The sequence below is a fragment of the Erpetoichthys calabaricus genome, chromosome 15 (genome assembly GCF_900747795.2).
Source record: "Erpetoichthys calabaricus chromosome 15, fErpCal1.3, whole genome shotgun sequence".
Lineage (NCBI taxonomy): Eukaryota > Metazoa > Chordata > Cladistia > Polypteriformes > Polypteridae > Erpetoichthys > Erpetoichthys calabaricus.
Genome location: NC_041408.2, coordinates 29,610,473 through 29,630,583, shown reverse-complemented (window position 1 = coordinate 29,630,583; position 20,111 = coordinate 29,610,473).

Below are 20,111 nucleotides of genomic sequence, written 5' to 3'. Positions count from 1 at the left end.
AGATAGATAGATAGATAGATAGATAGATAGATAGATAGATAGATAGATAGATAGATAGATAGATAGAAAAAAACCCCACACACAATTCGGCATTTTTATTATACTGGGACAGCAGAGTACATGTGTTCAAAAGCCTTCTGTATCTGTAAAATTCAGGCAAAATGTGCCACCAGAGCCTGCTCGAGAATAATCCTCCTAACAGTGACACAAGTGAGTGCCAGACTCATTGAAGCACTCATCACACAGGACCATCTCACTCTTGCATTTGTTTCCATCTACAGAATTCAGTAATAATCAACTTTGTTGTAATAATCAACTAATATTTCTTAATTATTGTGTGCCACAAAGAGTCCTAAAAGGACAGGCCTGCACGGAGAACACTCTCCAAGGCGTGACATCCTAGAACACCATCACTGCAGAATTTTCAAGATGGTTGATAACATTGTTCTTCAAAAACTGTGTTCTTGTAGTTGCCATAATCTCAAAAACCTTACGGTTGAGAATTAAACAATGAACTAGCAGAAATGCACAATAGAAGAACACTTCAGTATGTGCTCTTTAAATTGTCATGCTGTTGTCATCTATACTGAAAACAAAAGACTCAGCTGCCTGAAATCACCCTTTCAACAGCAGCACCATCACCACCGCCCCCCCCCCCCCCCCATCTATGACCCTGAACTTGACTAAGTAGATTTAATAATTGAGATCTGTCATTTATTCATCAAACAGAGGACAAAATCAAAACATCATGACAAAATACAAAACAACCAACTTGCACACAGCTCTGGGAAAGCTTTTCTAGGTTTTTGAGCCAAAGAAATTCAGTAAGTAATGTGTCTATTATGAGGTGAAAGGGAAGGAAGTGCTCCATTTATCATCCTTGTAAACATAACTGAGGGGCTCACAGGGTGTAACAGAAGGCCCTGGGCAAGCATTGCAAGGATTTAAAAAAATCATTTTATTTACAAATCCAGTGTAAAAATTCTAACTTAACATAAGCCACCTTAATTTAGGGTGTTCACATGAAATGTCATGATTTTTTTCATGAGGGAGAAGTACATAAAGAATAGTTTTGTCAAATATTTAAAATGTAAGCTCCAAGTAAGAAGAAATTTGTAATTTCCACCCTCTAATAGGAGTCCATAGAGTGCTTGATAACTAGTAAATGATCAAAAATATATTTGTAATCCCTGACCTTGAAAGTATCATTTTTAAGTATCATTAAAATGATACTTCAAATGTTCATGTCTGGAATTTATCAAGTTTAATCTTCTGTCAGTGGCTCTTAGAAGGCTAGGACTACCAGTAAAGAATCAAATACTTTATCAAAAATCTCATATTTGTTATCAGCAACCTTGAAATAGCAAAACACTCTATATGCATTTATTAGCGATACTCCTTTTCAGAAAGCTTCCAAAAAAAAAAAAAGGTTAATTTTGAATCCTTGTATCCCATTATGCCCGGGATTGGTTCCTGCCTTGCGCTCTGTGTTAACCGGGATTGGCTCCAGCAGACCCCCGTGACCTTGTGTTCAGATTCAGCGGGTTGGAAAATGGATGGATGGATGTATCACATTAGAGTGTGAACCTCAGGGGTCAGTTGATGTGGCATGCACAACTTCAAGTTCTTTTGATCGATTTTGCTGAAGACACATACTGGTGTATTCTGCCCAGACTATGGCCTAAATTTTTTTTCTTTCTGGTCTACATGGCCAATAATAGGAAGGGACTCCAAAAAGCTCCACATCTAGACATTGAGAGAAGTCAAACTGTATATCATACAGTGCATCCGGAAAGTATTCACAGCACATCACTGTTTCCACATTTTGTTATGTTACAGCCTTATTCCAAAATGGATTAAATTCATTTTTTTCCTCAGAATTCTACACACAACACCCCATAATGACAACGTGAAAAAAGTTTACTTGAGGTTTATTAAAAACTAGCAAAATACCCGCGCTTCGCAGCGGAGAAGTAGTGTGTTAAAGAGGTTATGAAAAAGTAAAGGAAACATTTTAAAAGTAACGTAACATGATTGTCAATGTAATTGTGTTGTCATTGTTATAAGTGTGGCTGTCATATATATATACATATATATATATATATATGGCAGCAACACTCATAACAATGACAACACAATTACATTGACAATCATGTTACGTTATTTTTAAAATGTTTCCTTTTCTTTTTCATAACCTCTTTAACACACTACTTCTCCGCTGCGAAGCGTGGGTATTTTGCTAGTATATATATATATATATATATATATATATATATTACACATACATATACATACATATACACACATACATGCAGTTTCAATAACATAGAAATCAATATAAACAACATTAACATAATTATCATATGAGAATATGAAGTAATATATAAGAAGCACATTTCATATAAATATAAATTATTAAACAGTAAAATCTTCTTCTGTAATTTGCTACCGTGGCTATTCGTTTGTCTGTCCAGGATTTTAAATCACCTGTAGCTCGCAAACCGTTTCACCTATTGACTTGAAATCTGGTACACATATAGTACGTCACGTCTACTATCCGCTTTATGGGTGATGATTGTATTACTCTTTTTATCCATCCATCCATTTTCCAACCCGCTGAATCCGAACACAGGGTCACGGGGGTCTGCTGGAGCCAATCCCAGCCAACACAGGGCACAAGGCAGGAAACAATCCTGGGTTTTTATCTTTATTTTATTTTATTGTAGAATCAACTCCTATCTGCGCACACCAGGGCGGCCGTGGACGGATGCGTATGGTGTATTCACTCCACGTTATCGTGCATTGCGCTGTCACTGGTATTTTGATAAAAGAATTTGAACAACATATAAGAAGCGTATAAATTATTAAACAGTAAAACATTAACATTTAAGAAGTAAAGTTACATTAAGTACTACTGCAGTGCCTTCGGGTATACCTCATTTTTTGTTTGCTCATTACATGCTTAAATGTATACATTTTTTGGTGCACCTACCCGAGAACACGCGACATATAACCGAGCGTGGGAGAAGCATGGATTTTAAACACGCGTTGAGTTCATCTGCTGGTCTCCCTCGTGGAATAACTGGTAATGTTTGACTAAAATCTACAGCGAGTAAAACGACATTACGTCCTATTTTTTTTTTTACGATCTCTGAGATCTTGCTTTTTTCGGTTCAAGGCTTCATAAGCTCTTTTATGTTCTATGGTGTACTTATCCCAACCCATCATCTTTGAATGTTGCAACACTTTCGCCTTGTATGTAGATCGGGGTAATTACATTCATTGCATTCCTAGTCTGAATCACAATCCGATTGTATGGGTGGTTACCTGGCACTGTAGGGTTGCCACCCGTCATTTAAAATACGGAATCGTCCCGTATTTGAGAATGAAATTGCGCGTCCCGTTTTGAATCAATACGGGATGGGACTTGTCCGTATTTTTTTTATCATTTTTTTTAAAGCAGCGTCTCATGCAAATCATCCCACACGCATTTTATGAAGATGCCTCCTTTCCTACTTTTGATTGGGTAATACTTGATGCCATCGTTAGTTTGATTGGTCTTTTTAACTGTCCAGTGAGGAGGGCGGGTCTTTTAAGTAGAGTCTGCAAACTGTTGGCACTGGGATGTGTCACCCGCTGCACTATGCGTCCCTTATTTTTTTGTATTAAAAGTGGTAACCCTACCTGGCAGGTAACACTTATGTTTGGTCATGAAGTCGTCTAAAATCCGCCACGTGCCCTCTTTTAATTGTGAGAAGCAGATATATATAGCCAAATTCTCGCGCTTCGTTGCGGTGAAGTACTGCTTTTAATTTTTTAAGAAGAAAATAAAACCTTTTTAAACGGATCGAAAATATACCAATAACAATTTGTTAAGGATCTGTTTTTTTGTGAACCTCGCTTTTCACAGCTGTCCCGCTACGGCGTGTGTTTCGTTTATTTGACAGTATGTAGATCGTGGTAATTAAATTCATGGCATTCGTTTTCTGAATCACAATCTGACTGTATGGATGGTTACCTGCTAGGTTACGCTTGTGGTTGGTCAGGAAGTCGCCTTACATCCGCCACGTGCCCTCTTTCTGTTCCCAGAAGCTGATCATAGAATGGTTTTAATAGTTTACTTTCAAATAATGCAAAGAGTATGCGACACGTGTTTCTCCTTAATTCTGGGCTCATCAGGCATACACACTCACTGCATCCCCTCTCGAGAATCGAATATCGTCAGCGCCAGAGTTGAAGCCCCTAACGTTGCAGTCAGCAAGTGGGCTAACATCCGCCATGTGCCGTCTTTCAGTTGCGAGAAGCAGATCATAGAATGGTTGAAACTGTTGCCCCTAACGTTGCGCTACGGCGTGTGGTTCGTTTATACCTCGTGTCTTCTTATTAAACTTTTATCTCACGAATATGTTATTGCAATCCGCAGCGGGAGCGTTTCTATAAACTTAATTTAAACTTACGTTTTACACCGTGCTTTGTTTCCCTTATGAACATGCTTGTATGCTTCACTCGCTCCCTTCTCAATTGTTTAATGAATTTTTTGTTCTTCGCTGTTTGCGGCTCCTCCTTCATTTGTCCCTACTGCATTCACAGTCTTTTCACGTTATTGCAATCCGCAGCGGGAGCGTTTCTATAAACTTAATTTAAACTTACGTTTTACACTGTGCTTTGTTTCCCTTATGAACATGCTTGTATGCTTCACTCGCTCCCTTCTCAATTGTTTAATGAATTTGTTGTTCTTCGCTGTTTGCGGCTCCTCCTTCATTTGTCCCTACTGCGTTCACAGTCTTTTCACGTGATTATGTGGGAGGCGTGATGACGTGACACTCAACTCCTCCTCCCACGGCCATCGAGCTGCCGTCCATTACAGTATATTGTGAAAAAAGAGGTTCCAGTTATGACCGTTACGTTTTGAATTTCGAAATGAAACCTGCCTAACTTTTGTAAGTAAACTGTAAGGAATGAGCCTGCCAAATTTCAGCCTTCCACCTACACGGGAAGTTGGAGAATTAGTGATGAGTGAGTCAGTCAGTCAGTGAGTGAGTGAATCAGTCAGTGAGGGCTTTGCCTTTTATTATTATAGATAAAATAAAAAAATTGAGAAATCCCATGTACGTAAGTATTCACAGCCTTTGCTCAATACTTTGTCGATGCACCTTTGGCAGCAATTACAGCCTCAGGCCTTTTTGAATATGATGCCACAAGCTTGGCACACCTATCCTTGGACAGTTTCGTCCATTCCTCTTTGCAGCACCTCTCAAGCTCCATCAGGCTGGATGGGTAGCGTCGGTGCACAGCCATTTTAAGATCTCTCCAGAGATGTTCAATCGGATTCAAGTCTGGGCCACTCAAGGACATTCACAGAGTTGTCCTGAAGCCACTCCTTTGATATCTTGGCTGTGTGCTTAGGGTCGTTGTCCTGCTGAAAGATGAACCATCGCCCCAGTCTGAGGTCAAGAGCGCTCTGGAGCAGGTTTTCATCCAGGATGTCTCTGTACATTGCTGCAGTCATCTTTCCCTTTATCCTGACTAGTCTCCCAGTTCCTGCTGCTGAAAAACATTCCCACAGCATGATGCTGTCACCAGAATGCTTCACTGTAGGGATGGTGCCAGGTTTCCTCCAAATGTGACGCCTGGCATTCACACCAAAGAGTTCAATCTTTGTCTCATCAGACCAGAGAATTTTCTTTCTCACGGTCTGAGAGTCCTTCAAGTGCCTTTTGACAAACTCCAGGCGGGCTGCCATGTGCCTTTTACTAAGGAGTGGCTTCCATCTGGCCACTCTACCATACAGGCCTGATTGGTGGATTGCTGCAGTGATGGTTGTCTTTCTGGAAGGTTCTCCTCTCTCCACAGAGAACCTCTGGAGCTCTGACAGAGTGACCATCGGGTTCTTGGTCACCTCCCTGACTAAGGCCCTTCTCCCCTGATCGCTCAGTTTAGATGGCTGGCCAGCTCTAGGAAGAGTCCTGGTGGTTTCGAACTTCTTCCGCTTACAGATGATGGAGGCCACTGTGCTCATTGGGACCTTCAAAGCAGCAGAATTTTTTCTGTAACCAATCCTGTCTCAGAGGTCTACATACAATTCCTTTGACTTCATGCTTGGTTTGTGCTCTGACTTGAACTGTCAACTGTGGGACCGTATATAGACAGGTGTGTGCCTTTCCAAATCATGTCCATTCAACTGAATTTACCACAGGTGGATTCCAATTAAGCTGGAGAAACATCTCAGGGATGATCAGCAAAAACAGGATGCACCTGAGCTCAATTTTGAGCTTCATGGCAAAAGCACTGAATACTTATGTACATGTGCGTTCTCAATTTTTTTATTTTTAATAAATTTGCAAAAATCTCAAGTAAACTTTTTTCATGTTGTCATTATGGGGTGTTGTGTGTAGAATTCTGAGGAAAAAAATTAATTTAATCCATTTTGGAATAAGACTGTAACATAACAAAATGTGGAAAAAGTGATGCGCTGTGAATACTTTCCGGATGCACTGTATGTGGAGGTTTTCTTGTACCGGTGAGTCAGAGGGTGCTGGACAAGAGGAGATTTCAAAACACTCACAAATACTTCTTATGAACATAAAAAACAGTGCTTCACATTTTACATAATGTACAGAAAACAAAAAAAAAGTCAAAAAACTGCAATATCAAGAGACATGCAGTCATTAATCAATCAAGTCAATCTCATATCAGACATATACGCATGCACAGAAATGAATCAATAGGCACTGTATGAAAGTCCTCCTCTTGCACTGGCACCGAGACAATGATAGCCAAGACACTGATGCGTTGCTGATGAGGCAAAACCGTTCCTGCAAGATTTCAATGAATCACAAAAATCATTTTCTAATTTACACATTGAAAAAAAGTCACACGTAACAAAGTAAATGCTTGTTACTTGCTGGTGCCATCATTCATGTGCACAAGTGGAATCCAAATTGAAGGGTGATATATACCTTTCATGCACACAAGTAAGGCTCCAGACTGAAACACACACTTGGGAGCAACTGGTATATAAAATAACATTTTGGAACCCAATTTACTTTAGTCTTCATATTACAGAAGCTAAAAATGTTCATATTAACACAGAAAAGAATTTCTGCTCTGTGCCTGTTTACCTTTTATTGGCCAGTTCTTCCATTTTTCCATTGCAGTTGACCTCTGACTGTGGATCTTTTTTAGCTCAAAAATAAAAAACTATGTACAGTTTATCTTGAACATCAGCGTGGATCACAGACAGACACAGGACACCCAAGACCAAAACACACACGTTTATTATTTTCATCACAGCACAATACACACAGTGCACAAACCCCACAATGCTCAGTCCTCTCATCTCCTGTCCTCAACTCCTCTCTTGCAAGCTCTGTCCTCTGCCATCTGACTCCGGCTCCCTGAATGGAGTGAGGCGTCCCCTTTTGTAATGCACCTGAATGTGCTCCACGTTGCTCCCTGACGCTCTTCCTGGTGTGGCGAAAGTGCTGCAGTCCAAGGCTCCGGGATTGTCCAAGCGCCCTCTGGCAGTGGCCATGGTCCCCAACAGGATTGAGCTTCCAAGCTCCAGTCCCGTGGCCCTGATGCAAACCAGGGGGGCTGCTCTCTTGTGTCCCAGGAAAGTATTGCCTCCCTCTCGGTCCTTCCACTCCTCAGGCGTCCCAGTGGGGAAAGGTCCCCGGTCATCTGCCACAACAGTTATAACTGGAGTGTCCACTCATAAGACTTTTGGAGCAATATCAAGTACCACCAAAATAACAGTGTCCCTTTGCCATCATTAATATTGAGGTTTGAGCAGAGCACTACACACAGGGCTCAGTCTCAAACTGATCAAGTGAAGGGCTTTTTAAGGTGATCCAATGCTGAAACATTAAGTGAATTGCATGGTTTTGATTTTATTCTGTCATGTGCAGAAAAGTCTTATTCGCGTTGTGCAACTAATATCGGTAGTAAGGCTGTTTTGTCAAGATAATCTCACACAAAGTACTGTAAGACATGTCTGCAGACTGTCCTTTGATGAGCAATCTGAGCGATATCCACTCAGTCTGGGCAATCTCTACATCACAGCAGAGAAATGAAAGTATATACTCTCCTACATTTTCTTTTAGCAGTGCACCTATCCCACTTCATGTGCCCAATGTTAATGCTATCTCTCTCTGCACCAGTGCAATGATTTTATCTTGCCATATCCTGTGTCATTATCAAAAATCTTCAATATATCCATTCCTTTTTTTTCTATATCAGGTTTTCAAGATGCATTTTATGAATGGCAGTTTCTCATATCCATCACGTAGGTCCTATTATGTTTTCAGCTTTTTGAAAGTCCTTTGATAGTTTACATCTCTGTGACTATCATAAAGTAGGTGCTATTAATAAAAAATATTCAAAAAGAGACAAAAAGAACGGATTTTCTTGAAGTACACCACTATATATCATATGCTGTTGAGCATTTCAGGTAAGGCCAAAGGAAGGCAACAGGCAGAAGCAAATCTTCAGTTTCAAAAGGCAGGCTTGAGTCGGTAAAATGTCATTTACAAAGCTCAAGAGTTCAATTTTAGATCCATCATTTCAATTTGCAGATGTTTTCTTCGATTGTAAGGATTGCTGCCGAAAAAAAATGTAGTCAGACGTGACTATACAGATGTGTCAGTTTTCAACCAACACATTTCCCTCTGCTTTATACACGGCTGCATCAATAAAAATGTACATGGCTGTGTGCAGAGGTGCAAATATAATAGTTTTTCTATTTCATCCTACCTATCAAAAATATACACAACACAGCAGGATATGGGGCAAATCATACTTTCAAAAAAAAAAAATGATCTGGGTATTGAGGTAACGCTGCATATAGCTACAACAATGTGCTCAGAAAATTCATAACCACTGCTGTCCAGAGAGATTTGAGCAATCAGCTTCTGTAATTCCACTGTCAACATTGAAATGCATTACCTTCTGTTGATACGGAAGCCACAAGAGCTTTCCTGGATGAAAAGCCGGTTATGGGCTTGTTCAAAAGTCTTTGTAAGTGAGACCCTAGAGATGAGAGCCAGCGACTGCCTCTTCTACCAAAGTGCATCCATAATATAAACAAGAGACTTGATTTCAATCTGCAGTACAATAAAATAAAATCGGAAGGACAAACAAATTAGACAGATTTACAAATATGAGCTCTAAGGTCTTTTACACTTTCTGTGAAGAGGGCTTTTCCTCACCCCAGTAACTTCAGTGCAGCATTACTTTATACATTAGGGGTTACTTTCACATCTGAAACGCTAAGAAATGTATAAAACTTTAATGCTCAATACAATGGATGGCAGTTTTCTGGGTTTTTTTTTTTAATAATAAAAAAAGAATCTCCTCCCAGTTTTCATTTTTTCTTTCCACTTTCCAAAGAGATGTCTATTAGGCTAACTGGAAACATCATTAAACTCACTCCATCAGTATGAGTGTGTGCATGAGTGTTTGTCCTGCTTTGGACTTGGACTGGTCCATCGGGGCGTGGGATGGGGGTGGTGGTGGTGGTAATGGTAAACTCTTGCGTCACATAATCCAGTGTTTCAGTGAGTTGCACAAGTCATTGGCATTGTCACGGAATGTATTTCCACTCTCGGCTCCGACATATTCAATGCCATTTTGAACAAACAACTGGATAACTGACATGTGGATTAAGAGACAAGAGTAACAAGATTTTTTTTTCCCCTCCTCAAATGTTTTTCACATCGTTTGCCATTGTACAGCACTGGTCATCATTAAGTTATGTCATAAACATTTTTCTCTCGATTCTGCATGACAATGACCATCACCACTAAGTATATGGGCTAAGTAAAACATGAAAAAAAATTTTAGGTGGAGTGCTCCTTTAAGTGTAAATGATTAATATTCACTCAGAAAGCAAGGGAGAGAAAGAACATGGACAATCGATGGGTGATCAGCCATTAATGCTGCTGTTGACATGATTAATGGCATAAACCATCTCCCTTTTTACCTTACCCATTACAGTGATGTACCCTGGTCAGCACTACCAAAGTAGATTTGAGTTTATTGTGCACCTAGTAGAAGATGAAGACAATACCTACACTTACTTTATTTAATCTTAAAGCAGAGGGGAAAACAAAAACAAACAAACACTGAATGGGAAAATAAAGTTCTTAATTTTCTTAGCATTAGGTTTACCACCGGAAAAACAAGCCAAAAAACACTAATTTTTTTTCAACATGCAGGAACAAGTACCGTATTTTTCGCACCATAAGACGCACTTTTTTTTCCCCAAAAGAAGGTTGGAAATGTCTGTGCGTCTTATGGAGCGAATATTGCATCACAGACCATGATGTGTATTACCTGACAAAAGTCGACATCCAGGGGTAGAGGGCGACAAAACTCACTGTTACGTTACAGGCATTCCCTCTGTGCTTGGAGGAATGTTAGACTCATTGACTCGGCATCTAATCCTTGCATGTGCGTGAGTTGCGAAATCTAAACAAATATAAGCAAAGGCAAGATAGCATCTACATCTCATGAGGGAGCGAAGCGAGTGCAGAAAACAAAATACTCAGCAGACGATGTTTTGCGCATTATCACTGAGTTGGACTCTGGACTCGATAGATTACCAGCCCCTCGACTACTTCAGGCTGTTCTTTCCTGAAGCCGCCTTTCAGCTACTGTCAGACGAGACAAACAGGTATACAGAGCAATTTTTTGAATCGAGGGCTGTGCTTGCACCACATTCTCATTTTTCAAACTGGAAACCCACAACAAAACACGAGATGAAGGGCTTTGTGGCATTACAAATATAGATGGGACTAGACTGGCGATATAACTTCAGGGAGCATTGGTCCAAACGTGCTTTGTCCTCTGGTGGCTTTGGACAGGTTATGTCGCGTGATGATAGGTACGTGATGCTGCAAAGTGATTGTGAGCAACTGAGCTTAATAAATTCTGACACTAGCGATGAGGAGTTCTTGGGGTTTCCATAAAACTAGAAGAATGCTTGAACCTTAAAGTCTCTCCTTATTTGTTAATGACAGTGATGATGTTTCTTAATACCACTGTTGAATTTACATGGTTGAAATATTATTCTGCTATATTTTATTAAACATATTAGTGCACCATTTGGTTCAGAATATTTTTTTTCTTGTTTTCCTCCTCTAAACCTAGGTGCGTCTAATGGTCAGGTGCGTCTTATGGAGCAAAAAATACGGTAAATACTAAAACGTCAACATAAATACCGTAGGAGAGGCATGTCTAGTATCTACTGCTGTAGCGATGCAGATTTAGTACACGTCTTTCTTGTAATATGTTTTAAAACCGTCACCAACACAACTCAAAGTTACAATCAGGACAGATATTTTTTTTCCTGTTGCTTGATCATGAATGGATAGAACGTCAATGGCTGGTCTGTATGAGCAATGGGCCCCTTGTGTTTTTGTAAGACACCAAAGTGCAAGATCTTAGTGACTTCCACATTTCCCTGAAACAAACATGAACAGTCACTGCATTATGAACAGCGCTAGGGGATAACATTTTTCTTCTCTTTCTACTTGATTACAACCACTTTGTCTTTTTTGCTACAAAGCTACTTGCACCACGGTGAACCTTCATGGGACCGAATTCACCACACATTACAGCTGTTCAATCGTGCCGTGTCATATACATGGTTCAGTTTCAGTTTGTTCTGAAACTGGCTTTACAGCTTCTTGTTTACACATTTTGGTTGAAGACTCATGAATATTGTTGAGACACCTTAGAGAGGCAAAGCAGATTGAAAAATTCAGAACTTTTTGCTGTAATTTTTTCAACTCAATGTCAGCAGAATACTGTTCCAAGAGTTATTTGACCTTTACCCAATAAAGCAAATAATTACAATGTAACGGATGTCACATATTGTTTTTATTGTATGCTTTTAACTGTTTCTGCCGCTTGCCCTTTAGTGATGATGTCCCTGGCAATTAATCTTTATGGGATATCTCTTTAAGGGGAGTAGGGGTCCAAACAACGCCTGAGGGTCCTTGCCGAAATTAACTTTGGTGGTGACGTAAATCTTCCTTAAAAGGCAAGGAGGCGCGTAGTTTAAAGGAGGGAGAAGAAAAAGTAAAGAATCGAGGAGGGCGGAGGAAGAAGGAAGTTGGTTTAAAGAAGTATCTGGGAAGGAGAACAGAATTGGTTAAAGAAGCGGTTGGTAAAGCACGGAAGGCTCCGAAATCACGGTTGGACGCAACGAAGAGCTGTGCGGGCTAATCGGAAGGATCTTCGGAGTGCACGGCTTTAAGTTGAATTTGTGATGAGGGCAGCGGCCATGGAAGGACGCTAACGCTCAGACTCCCGGGTGAGACGGATTGCAGTTTTTAACTAAGAATCGTCGCCAAGCCAGTGAGATTGCTCCTTTTTACCATTAAATACAGTTTTCTAGTCAGCGGAGCTTAGTGACTGAATTACTGGATTATTCACTGACTTTCCAGGCCGAGTGGCTAAACTCTTTAAATCAACGATATATAAAAAGGACTGGGGAACGAGGGGGGGATTGTGAGACTGTATATCTAATTTATATTTGTATATATGTGTATATGTGTGTATTCCTACAGATATTTATTGTGAATTTATGGGGTGTGTGGTTAAATAGGATATATCTCTGTTTCTTTCTTGCTTTCTTTCTTGCTTTCTTTCGGGATATTATATAAGGAGTGATTTAACTGGTGTTTATTATTGGTGTGATTTATAATATATATTCTTTTGATTTGGCTAAACAACTGTTGGGTAATTATTTCATTGTTTGTTTTTTTTTGTATAAATCCATAAACAACTCCATCTGGGGACATCAAAATTGGGTCGAAGGTTCTGTCGGTTTTCGGACATTATAGTAATATTTTTCCTAAGAGTAGGAGTGTTTCGTGTGTTCCGGGCTCCTCATTCAACAATTAGGGGAGTTCGCTACAACAATGTCACCCCATATCCAACTTGGGCTTAACCACAATTAAATAGAATTCCGAGCCAAGTCACATTCTGCGTTAATGCCAAGGAGTTTAAGGGTTGAAAATCTGAATGTGTTTCTGCTAGCCTGTATAGCTTACAACACAAAATGCAAATGCGCCATTAACAAATGGAACAAATTTGACCATTATGAGCCACTTAGCATGTTAGACAATTTAATCCTGAGAGAAGTTTTTGTGTACACATGTTCCGATAACATGGGTTATCATTTCACTAAAAGTCTTTAACTTAAAACATGTCAAATTGACCAAAAGACTACACACTGTCACACACGTGTGCATGTGAGGCAGTTAAAGGGCTTGAATGAGGGTAATTCCGAGCCAGACCGAGATGTAGCAGAGTGCGCTGACTCTTTTTCTCGCTTTTCTACAGACCTTCACGGGAAATTTCGCCTGGTCCTGATGATGTCAAGTCTGATTCCGATCTCCTTTGACGTCACTTCCGGGTCGGAGCCTGTGGATGAAGACCTTTCCGGTTCCAACCCCCCTGATGTCATTTCCTATATTCCTATAAGCCGCTACTTCTCCCCTATCCCCTCATTTCTATTCTGGACTCCAATCTGTACACATCAGTACAAACCTTTAACTATTTTGCAGCCAGGAAATAATATACGGGTGGCTGCCCCAAACCTTTCTGTGGTTCCTTTGATTTTGTGACAACACCTACAACCAAATGACATTACAAGCTAATTGTATACAGGTAAAAGGGATTACCTTTTAATTTTTTGCTACCTTTAACCCATCATATTTTCCTCTGCCATGGTTTGCCAGATGGCGGCCCTACTATAAGCAGCTTGCACATACTTTTCATTCTCTTCAAATATAGATTTTTGAACTGGTACATAGTGCAAAGAGACCGTTTTACCTAATTAGGAGAGAAAGCATTTTATCTAAGTGTCACTCTATACATTATTTTTCAAAATACAAAAAAGTCAACCTTTTACTTTGCACTGGTAAGCAAAAGGCGAATTATGGCTTGATAGAAAATTTTTGTCACAAAGGTAAATCTACCAAAAATTGTGACATAAATAAACCAAAACCAGGATGGGTAAAACTGCCTCATTTTCAACAAGTGGCAAATATCTTTCCAAGTTTGTTATCTTCTCATTTTTGGTGCTATTTACGAGGGACGTACAAAATGTTTCCGCATGTTTATATTTTCATTGTAAATGGTGAAGGCAGGAGGAGTAGTAATTTTGCATAAAAATGTTGGTATGACGCTGGGAAAATGGCATCGCAAACGAAGGTGACTATGTAGAAAAGTGATGTAATTTGTTTTTGAAATTCTTAATAAATAGAGTTAAAAAAAAACTTTGAACATCCCTTGTATTTGTATTTCAACAGATACAGTAAATACTCCGAAACCAGAACATAAAAACTGACAGAGTAAAGCTGTAAGAGATGAGAACTTTGACACTTAATCCCACCATATCCTCAGTTACATTTGAAGAAAAAAATTTATATTTTAGCCAATTCAATGTAAATTTTCTAATATAATGTTAGAACATTCAAATGAGGAGTTTAGGGTGTAAATGCCTTAGGACACTCATTTCCTTCAAATGAACATCATTCTGGAGTTTTCTGGCCACTGACATAATCTGTGTTTAAACTGTATTAATTCTTTAGATGATCTTTGTTGGGTTATGTGAAATTACGTTGATCATCTACACACAATACAATGAGATTTTCATGTTTCCTATAGACTGCAGTAGGACACAGCTACCTTAATAAAGGAAGAAGTTGTCAGTGTGTCCATCTGGTTGCTATATCTGTCATTCCAACAGATGGAATCACATACTTTACGGTCATAAAATGCATTGCATTTGTCATTCTAACAGATCGTGCACTACAGACCTTTGAGGTAATACAATTGATGGCGCACTACAAACATTAACACTGAAGTCTATGTTAATAACTTAGATTTCACTCAGTCCTAGATCGGTAGCACATCTAGTAAGATAATGAATGTATCCAACACCATCAAACAGGTAAATGCAGTTGTGGGCACAATTACGACAAATTGTTTATCAGATGGTAAAACATGTACCTGAACTTAGCCATGTGAGAGATAATGGCCTTGTACAGTTTGTCAGAGGAAACTGATTGTACATCACAACGGCAGGGCTTAATAAGTTTGTATAACTTTTCTTGATATAGTCTAAACTAATCAAAATATGGCCCTAAAATACTATACAAACCCTGTTAATGTACAGTATTGCAGATTAGGTGCAGTACCTGCCTGATTTGCTCCTTTGGTAACTGGTCCACTTGCAGCCCAAAGCAGAGTTTCGAAGTCAATGGATAAAACTATGAAAGCATGCATTATGGCTACAAATTGTGCAGTTTATTCTAAAGTTCTAGCACAAACAAAATTGATGTTTGTTGCTTCAGTAGAGAATTCTCACACACAAACACGAGTCTGGTGGGGAGAAATGCAATATATACACATACATTGTGTGGGATGGCCGGCCATATATTCCGGCCCACACCTCCAAACCGCCAGGTGGAGCCCTCCCAGCAGTATGGAGGCTCCCCGAATCCCAGCAGGGTCTCATGGACCTTGTAGCTTTTACAAACAGCCCTGCTGGATATCATGGGGACCACCAGGAGCCGCTGTAGGGAGGCTATATAACCCGGAAGCACGTCCTGGTCACATGGACAGAAGGAACGACGTGCTTCCGGGATGAAGAAAAGGACTTTTAATCTGACCCGGAAGTGATAACGAATCATGGACTGCAGGGTTGGAACCACTTTCGGGTCTGGGGATATAAAAGGACTTTGGGAAAGCCCAGACGCTGAGCAGAGCTGGGAGGAAGGGTGGCTAAGTGTCTGGGAGAGGAGGATTGTTAGTGTAATTGGATTATTGTGAAGTATATGAGTATTGTGGAGTGGAGGGTGCTTTGTGCACGTTATTATAATAAAAAGTCAAGATATTGGAATTTTACCTGGTGTTTGGCATGGTACCTGAAGGTTCAAGAGGACGACAGCACCCTCTACTGCTACAACATATTCATACACACTCTGACACACACAAACCTTACCTCCAGGCAAATGAGGAAATGATGTTATGTTATGTTCTGGTATGACACTTCATCTGTACAAAGCAAAGTTAACAATTACTTAAGATTATGGTGAAAACACGGTAGAACGTGCCAAATTGACCATTAAACTAGAGTATTACACACATATAGCCAAATGACATTACAAGCTAACTGCATACAGGTAAAAGTTCAATCAATTAGATTCTTATTCAGTCACAGATGAGTACCTGTATTCTACGCTGAAAGGCAGAAGAGTAAAGTTACATATTCGATTGGCTTTTTATAATTTCTTCTTCCTCCCCCTTCCCCTTACTTAATCAAAAAGCATAATATTGTTTACTTAGGCATTTTATTTTATTATGCTAATGGGCCATCTGTTTTTATTTTTTTTACTTGTCAGATAGACTCTAAAGGAGGAAAGGTCATCTTTCCTGTGTCAAATAGACTTTAGTGTTCTTAAAGAAATTGGAAATTTTACTGGTTCAGCTTACTGCATTGTCTTATGACAGACGCCTATATGAATAACCTGCCGTTGTAGCAAAACGGCTTTGTCAGCTATTAACCCTAAGTAGCTTGCAAGCAGTCAACTTTTTTCACACTAGTTTCTATTCCATTAGAGAAATAGAACTAGCCACCCTACAATAAAACCTTTTCCAGCTCCTCCTAGGCAATTACCAGACACTACTAGGACAGCGGAGGGAGAGGGAATTCCCATAGCATTTCCTGGATCAGATGCTGGTCTTCCATCAGTGGGCCATGCCTGGGAGGCACCTAGGCAAGCATCCTAACTACATGTCCAAACCATCTCAACCTGGAGAAGTAATAGTTTTGCTCAGATTATCTTATTACTGAACATCTCACTTTACAAGCACAACTCTGCAACCCTGAACAGAAACCTCCTTATGTCTCATATTCACAACTTCATTCTTTCCACTATTCTCTTTTTCTTTCTTTGGTTATACACAAAAAAACAGCTACTCTCTTCACTTAATAAATTTACTGTTCCACCTTTAAGTCCTGCCATTCTGAAAAAATACTTCCAAGGGATGGTGCATCAAAAACGTTTTTCAGAAAAAATAAGAAACCCATCTATCAGTCCAGCTGTCCCACCATAGGGGGATTTAAGGATCAGTAATGCACTTGCAAGTGTTAAAAGTATTATTGATAATAATTCATAAGAATTATAAGACAATGTTCCCTTTTTAAAAAAATACCTTTGGTTGAACGTTTGTATCTTTGTGGTGGCAACTAGTCTAAACCACACAAAAGAAGTGTTTGTAAGGGGCTATTCACAGACAAGCTAACCATCCAGGGTTGTACAGTGCAAATGTTGCACTTGCTTAATTTGCTTCTTCTTCAGGAATTATAAGAAATGCTGAACCTAAAATGGGTCTGATGCTCACCTTGTCTTGTTGCTTTATCTTGCCTCCTAGGGTCTAAAGAGAAGGGAAGAGGGGGGTTTTAAAGGGGGCACCTCAAATATAGAGAAGTTGTAGCATTGAGCCCTGGAAGAACTCTGACCATAGTCCCAGGTGCAAGTACATTGCAGCTGCAGGCTGAGACTCATTCCCAGACAGAGTTGGGGAAGAAGACAAATTTGGGTCTAAATAAAGAATCTGAATGTGGGAATAAATTGTTTAAGGATAGTGCCCCCCCTAAACCCCTCCACAGTGAAACACTACCCCAACATATCAAACTGTAAGTGTCCTTGATAGATCCATAAGCCACTGTAACTGGCTCCCGTGTAAGTGGCTGCTAAGCATATAAACCATTTTCAATAGCAGGCAGCGTGCTCCCATTTTTCCTCACTGGAATACTGCAGTTTTGACAACATGCCAATTACACTCCATTCTTCTCTTAATTTTTTTCTTGCAGCAACATGTACACCATCACTTGTAGAATTCCATACTAAGCTCTCATTTCTAGATGTATTCAGCCCAAATCTGTTTCCCCAGGTTGTTTAAAAAGTGTCGAAATGAGATGTAGGGCATTATGGTGAAATATTTACGATACCTTAGATCCTTCACACTCTCAATATGCCTAAACCATTCAGATGGTTTGAAACCTCCAGTGTCTGTTAGAGTGTATCCTATACATCTTAAATAGATGGAAATTATTCAAGGTGGTATTCTTTACTTCTGAAGACTCAAGATAAAGCTCTTCCCTCTCAATGTTGGGACCAGCACATCTGTCCTTTAGGTTGGTGGTCTTCTCATGCTGCAGCAACTATGGTAAAGGAAGCAATGACATGGTAGAATCAAAGCCTTTATCAGGAGAACATGCTAAAAGTATACCAAATGATTTACTGGTTACAACCTCTTGCTGAAATCTGATAGGAAGAGCTGCCATAGATGAAGAATGCAAGATGGAGAACTCATCTGAACTCTCAGAAACTAAACTGTTGTTCATCAGCATACCTATTGTTCTTTCAGGAAGAAGCTTCCAATCTTTTACTTTCAGCTTTCTGCTGGAAGTATGCACTCTGGTTTTTTTTTTCCATTGAATATTCATCAGGAAAGTTTTTGTGAAGCTGTAATGATGGTCCCAAAGCAGAATATTTCAGATTATCCAGGGACCCTTGCCCATTTTTGACTGTTGCCAAGAAGGGCATAGGACTTGGAAATGCATCATAAGATTTATTACAGTATTGCTGGTCATTTGAAACAGATGCTGGGTAATTTAGGTAAACATGGTAATGGCCATAATATGAAGGAAGATTTCAACTTTAGGCCCCTTTGGAAAGTATGACTACATAAAGGATATCTGCAAGAGAAACAGAGGTCTTGGTTTTCCAACAGGTGCCACGAGTTGGCTGAGGATACCTGGCAGGAAATACTTCCAGAAAGACCTCATTTTCATTACTGGTACATAATTCATGAACAGTTAAGTCAAACACATGCAACATAACATGCTTTCCTTGGTCAGCCAGTATAGTCCAATTACACCAGAATGGGAGCAGCCCTGAACATACAGGGGTATAAGTCACATGGCAGCTTATCACAGGAACAAGAGTATATTTTTTAAAGTTTCCTCCCTAAAAAAAATAGAATAAGCTGCTGAAGAAACATTTAATGAAGCAAAAATATGAACATCAGATGTTATTTGAGCAAACTGTTAGTAATAATAAAGATGCACTTTAAAATTGGATTCAACCTATACTCTGCAAAAGGTAACTCTCCAAATTTTCTTTATTATCAAAATCATATTATAGATTTGTAGGTCATTGTCACAATAGAATAGTGCAGTGGAAACAGCAAGATTTCAATTCATACATTGCTTGAAACTTCTTATTATAATAAAAGGCTGAAGCAACTAATACAAGCAGCAAGAGTGTAATAGGCGTGTACCTTTGAATGAACGCAATTCCAAGTTAGGGGACACTCATGCACACTTCCATTCTCTGTTCCGCCTGATAACAGCTGCCAATGAAATCCTTGGGACAGTGAAACAAACTTGAGTGCCCACAGAACACCCACACAGGCTGAGGGCAAACATACAAACTCCACAAATGCAATGATGGAATGCGATTTGAGCTCTCTGCGGTGGGTTGGCACCCTGCCCAGGATTGGTTCCTGCCTTGTGCCCTGTGTTGGCTGGGATTGGCTCCAGCAGACCCCCGTGACCCTGTGTTCGGATTCAGTGGGTTGCAAAATGGATGGATGGATGGATTTGAGCTCTGGTCACCTGAGGCATCTTGGCTACACCACAAACCATAATACCACCAACTAAGAAAAGAAAAAAGGCATCCATCCATCCATTTTCCAACCCGCTGAATCCGAACACAGGGTCACGGGGGTCTGCTGGAGCCAATCCCAGCCAACACAGGGCACAAGGCAGGAACCAATCCCGGGCAGGGTGCCAACCCACCGCAGGACACACACAAACACACCCACACACCAAGCACACACTAGGGCCAATTTAGAATCGCCAATCCACCTAACCTGCATGTCTTTGGACTGTGGGAGGAAACCGGAACGCCCGGAGGAAACCCACGCAGACACGGGGAGAACATGCAAACTCCACGCAGGGAGGACCCGGGAAGCGAACCCGGGTCCCCAGGTCACCCAACTGCGAGGCAGCAGCGCTACCC